Below are 6,000 nucleotides of genomic sequence, written 5' to 3'. Positions count from 1 at the left end.
TATTTTTGGATGGAAGAGTTTCCAGTTGTGTGACACACACACAAGCACGCATACAGTCTATATTGAAACAGTTTAGACAAAGGTTTGCCATTTCATCTGCTGCTTGTGGGGGAACAGAGCCTTAGGTTGCTGGTATCTTCCATGGAGGTATCCATCACTGAATTTCACTGGGATTGGGCACCTGCCCTCTTGCAAATCCCATCCACAATATATGACATCAACCTTTTCAGAAACAGCATCATTTTAGGATGAAATACTATAAGAAAAACAAAGAGGCATCCTCACTAATAACTCTTTATGCAGCCAAACAAATAAACAGATCAACAATCTCATATTCAGTCCCCAGCTTTTCAAGGTAGGGTTGAAAAAGACCGCTGGAAAGCAGTGATCAGCATAAGCTATCATGAGCTAGATGGACCAAAGGTCTGGTGTAGGTTAGGGCAGCTTCCTATGTTCCTTGGTTCAAAGGGCAGCATGGAAACTTCTATACGTGTACCTGGGCTTCCAAGCCCAGCACCCCCTTCTTACTGCAGCTTGCTGAAAAGCTGCTCCCAAAAGCTGGGAGGCCCTCAGAAGTGGCCTTGAACATAAGGAGCCTGCAGTTATACCAGAAAATCACGGGGTTTGGCTACTAGGCGTTCCCTATGTTGTGGTGCTGGAGGAGACTCTTGAAGATCAAACCTATCCATTCTCAAGGAAATCGGCCCTGAGTGCTCATTAGAAGGACAGATCCTGAAGTTGAGGCTCCAGTACTTTGGCCACCTCATGAGAAGAGAAAACTCCCTGGAAAAGACCCTGATGTTGGGAAAGATGGAGGGCACAAGGAGAAGGGGACGACAGAGGATGAGATAGTTGGACAGTGTTCTCGAAGCTACTAACATGAGTTTGGCCACACTGCGGGAGGCAGTGAAGGATAGGCGTGCCTGGCGTGCTCTGGTCCATGGGGTCACGAAGAGTCGGACACGACTGAACGACTGAACAACAACATGTTGTGTTAGGTTTCTATTTCCTCTTACTGTGCAGTCACAAGACTGTGTTTATACATTCTAGTTTGTTGGATTGTTGTTGGATCATGGGAGCGGATGTAAGCTGTATTCTGTTTCCGTTTATTGTTTTCTTCTTCTGACTTCTCTCAGAGAGAGAAGACATGTTTTTTTTTTACTCTGCCTTTTACTTAGCAATAAATGTAGCTTGTAGCACACACCTCTGCCTCATTCCGCTTGTATTTGACTCTGCAAGATATAGGAATATGTGCCCAGTGTCTAAAGCAAGGCACGGGTCATAGAACGTTGGGAAGGCTGTGTCGGAACTCCCCAGAGAGCTGCACGCTCATTGCTGATGGGAGACAGGCCAGAAACATTCCTGCGTTGTGCCGGGGGGATCGTCCTTGCCGCCCCCCTTCAACGCGACATGTTGTTGTTGCTTTAGTAGTTGGCTGCAGTGTCTTCTTTCTATGGGCATGTGTGTAAACTGCAACATATTGGTTGCAATGTATTCCTGCCGTGTATACAAGCATGTATTTCAATTTCACACCACTTCTTCTCAGCTTTCAGAAACAGGCCTCTGACCCAGCACACAGCTCGCACCCACAGATTTTCTCAGCTTCTCGAATGTGCCAGTCCCACCCAAACAAGTCCACCCACCAACATTGTCACGAGGCCCTGCCTATTTTCAGCTTTTAGGCTCATTCTCTTTTAAAAGCCCCTGGTTGATTATGTTCTCTTGGGCAGTCCCTGTCTCCAAATGCCAGCGTTCTCCAAACTACACAAGTGGCATTTGGTTTGTAGAGAGCAGGACACTTATTTGCCAGGGAAAACTTAGCAATTCAGGAAGGAGGAGGAAGAGAGATAGTGAGTGAGACCTGAGAGGCCATTTGGATTAAATACATTAAGAAGCCTGAAAAGACTGGCTGTTAAGCAAGTTGTTCAATTGTTATTGTACCCCTCAGTTATATATCTGCATGATTTTTTGACAGTGAGATGAAGGACACAAAGGTGCTTCAACATGCTTAAATAATAGCAACCCCTTGCAATTACAACCCAGAAGATTAAAAAAATATTATTCATGTATGTAAAGCAGGGGTGTGGTCCTCCAGAAGTTATTGGAATACAACTCCCATCAGTCCCAGTTAGCATGGCCAATGGTCAGGGGTGATGGTAGCTGCAGTTCAACATCTTCTGGAGGACACAAAGTTGGAGAAGTCCAGGTGTTATTATCACCTTCATGTTCATTAATTACATTTACACCCCACCTTTCTTCCAATGAACTAAAGGCTGTGTATATGGCTCTCTCCCTCCCCATTTTATCCTCACAGCATCTTGAGGCAGCTTAGGCTGAGAGACAGTAACGGGCACAAGGTCACCTAGTGAGCTGCATGGCTGAGTGTTCCTCCATAGTTTCTGTTCTTTTCATTGAGGCTGCAAAATACAGTACAGCGTCCCAATGGACTGTGTCTTTAGGCCACTGCTCGCAAATCCACCAAGACAGAACACTTTGATTTAAGAAGATTTACTGCCATTAACTCAATGGGATTAGCCTGTAGTTTAATTTCTAAATTGCCTTTCGTGATACTCTCAACACCAGCCCCATTCCCTGCTTTACCATCTAGGTTGATGAAGAGTTCTACAGAACTTAAAAACCTGCACACTATCGTGTGACATTTTGGTTGGCCTCATTAAGATATTGCCCTTATTTTTCTTAAAATATGCTGTGTTCTTTGTAGCCTGCTATGCTGTGCTTTGAAATTACCTGATAAAGATGGATGTACAGTCTGTGAAGCCTTAGCTCTAAGCAGAAAAGCTGATTATTTCCTGTTCTCCTGACGTACAATATGTCAAAATAGGGACAAAATAGTTCTTTATTGAAAACAGAATAGCCCACAAAAGCAGTGTGTTGTCTCTAGAAAAGTTTTCTGCTTGCTGTGCTGCTATAGACACTGCTCAGGTATAACTTTTGCTTCTAGAAGTGGTTGGCAAATGCAATCTACACTGAACCTCTGCAAAAACAGCTGATATGGCAGGAGTAAAAACTGATGTAAAGCTTTTAAAGTAATGCAATGCGCAACTTCAGGAGACTCAGAATCAGATCCCATCTGTATCCAATGCCAAAGAAGACAAGATGCTTCCTAACAGCATTTCAAGGGCACCTTGTGGAGTGCAATAGTATCTTGGTTAACACAAAAAAGTTTGGATTAAACAGTGCGATCCTATGCATGTTTACTCAAAATTAGATCCCATTGAGTTCAATCGGGACTTACTCCTAGGGAAGTGTTTACCCCATTGCAATATGGTGTGAGAGAATAAAGACTTAACATGTAGTGGGAGAAATAAGATTCCACTTGATGACCCTCCCTTCATGTATCTGCTCAACATAAGAACCAGTGTTGTGTCATGGTTAGGGCACTCGACTAGGACCAGGCAGACCTGGGTCATATACCTACTCAGCTATGAAGCTCACTGGATGACCTTGGACTAGTGTCTCCTACCTCCTATTGTGATGATCAAATGGAGGTGGGGGAGGGGGAGGAAGGACATGATTAAAAGGAATGCATAAATAACCTGAGCATAGTACACTTCCCCACTCTGGAAGGACGTGTGGATCCAGAATTGGCCTCCACTGTCATTTACAGACTCATTGTTAAGGCCGTGTTCATGGAAGACAATCTTACTCGGCTATGAGTGAAAGAAGGAAGAGGAGGAGGAGGAGTACACATCTCTGTAAGCATGATCAACGGATTTGCTCCTGGTCACTCGTGCTATTTGCATAGATATGTTGCTGAACATGCATAGGGAAGATGGCAGAACCATAAGCTGTGAACTTGTCCACCTTCTATTCACTTTTACTCTAAATGGCTCTAATATCCACACAAACCAACTATGCACCTGGAATAACAAACTACAAACTTGAGAAAACACAGCTTGGCAGTTTTCTTCATTGCATATTGACTTTGCATAAGGCCTCTAATAAAAAGGACAGAGCAAATGTTCAGGTCAATGAAAGAAATGGAAAAAGGTATAGAAAATGAACACCCTTAAGTCATCCCCATGACCAAAAGTAGAATTGCATAGTAGCTGGTATTTCAACAAGCAGTGGAAACGTTTTTTGCAAGAACTTATCCAATTTACAAATTTCTTATTTTTATCACTCAGTGAAACACATCAAACAATCTACAGAGTACACATTTCACTTTTCTTGATGCATTGATGTTTATTAACAGTGTTGATTCTCTGATATTTAACACATGGTTAAAAAGCTTAGTACAGAATCCATCAAGCTCAATGGAAGTTTTGCACTGACTACAAAGATGCCGTCTGTCATTTAACTACCACTTCTTATGCTGCAATTCAAATACTGGTGGTTTAGGAGAACAAATACCAATTTCAAAAGTCAAATACCAATTTCAAAACCTTCAGCTGGCATTGAACTTTGGCAAAGAAATTCAAAGCTACACATTTTAATTCTGAATATCTAACCTTAGAACTAGCTTTAGCATATTCCAAAAGGAACATTGTTCACCTGAGCCTGTGTACCATTTCATCCTCTTGTTCCTAGGGGACCCTTCCAGATATTTTGCACGAAGAGTACACAATTGGGCTGCCCATCAACTGGAGGAATCCAGATTATTATTTTCAGCGAACACATTTTCCTAGAAAATAACTTTTCCCTGCATTCAGATGGCAGTATTGAGCTGTTGAGAAAATGCAATGCATGCACAACCAAAACTATTTCAAGACATGTGCTGGAGGTGTGGAAACCCTTGCCAGGTCTGAAAACACACGCAGAAGTGGCCCACTATTGAGTCTTTATTTGGGGAAATGATAGAACTAATGTCTTTTTAGCTCTGGTGTGTATTTAATCAACATATTCATCTTGGTAATTTTGGCACTTCCCAAACCTGTTGTGCTTTAAATTTCTAGCATATCACTGACAGCAAAATCAATTGCGCTGTAGTTTTAGAAGTCATAATCTTCAAAGAGAGAGCATGGGATTGAGGATCTTTGAGATCTGTCTACTAAATAACAAATTTGTTGTGGCAGGAGGGCTAATTCTGAGACTGTTCACTCCTTTGGGAATCATTTCATTTTCTCTAACTAGGCACTGGTTGTCAGCAATTTTTTTTGACAAAGTTCCTCCTTTCTTCTTTCTTTCCTTAAATTTGTCATCTTCAGGTCAGGGGGCACTGGGTGTGGGGGGTCTGTTTGCCTAAGAAATGTGGAACCTGTCATTTGGTACTAAAGATGCTAAAGAAGCGATTTGTGTCAATCTCCTGTCAAAACATAATAAAATGTTAATATAAAAACATATGGGCTTTGGTGTTGTGTGTTAATGTTGTGAGCACCTGCCAGGTGCCACCTCTGAGGTCCCATTGGAGAGACTTCCCCTCCCACTGCCAAGCACTACTGTGCTCATCTCTCTTAATATGTGCAGGTTCTGGCTATCCTTTCATGCAACAAGGCAACTCTAACCCTCCCAGTACAAAAGGGCAAGAACAAACCAAAACTGGAACTAGGCGGGGCAACAGCTATGAGATTATCCTTGTGCAAACAAAACATCTTCTGGAAAGGTCCATAGATAGGTTATCACTGGAACAAAGAAATACACTTTGTTTCACTACTGCTGCATACTTAGGTACCCATTTTGGCCTCTTTGTAGCAGCTTGGGTGTGAAATGCATGCCTGTTGCTCTCCCTGTTGCTTCAGTTCGTAATTTAACATTGCTGGCTATACCTTAACAACTAGCTGTTAGGGCTGGGAGATATCTGGTTTTCTACATCAATACATCACCAGCTAAACATTGCCATATACCGATATAATGTCTGAAATAAGGATGGAGTTATGTAGAGGCATTGGCTGGCTTCAAGGTTCTCCCCACTTTGTGATTTTTGCATAGCACATGCACACACATCGTGATTCGTGATATATTGCCAGGTCAAAATTATGAAACCAGTATCAACCAGCCCTACTAGCTGTAAAAGACTGGAACCCTATATAAACAATTCTC

The sequence above is a fragment of the Lacerta agilis genome, chromosome 6 (genome assembly GCF_009819535.1).
Source record: "Lacerta agilis isolate rLacAgi1 chromosome 6, rLacAgi1.pri, whole genome shotgun sequence".
In the NCBI taxonomy this organism is placed as follows: domain Eukaryota; kingdom Metazoa; phylum Chordata; class Lepidosauria; order Squamata; family Lacertidae; genus Lacerta; species Lacerta agilis.
Note: the sequence above shows the minus strand (reverse complement) of the source record.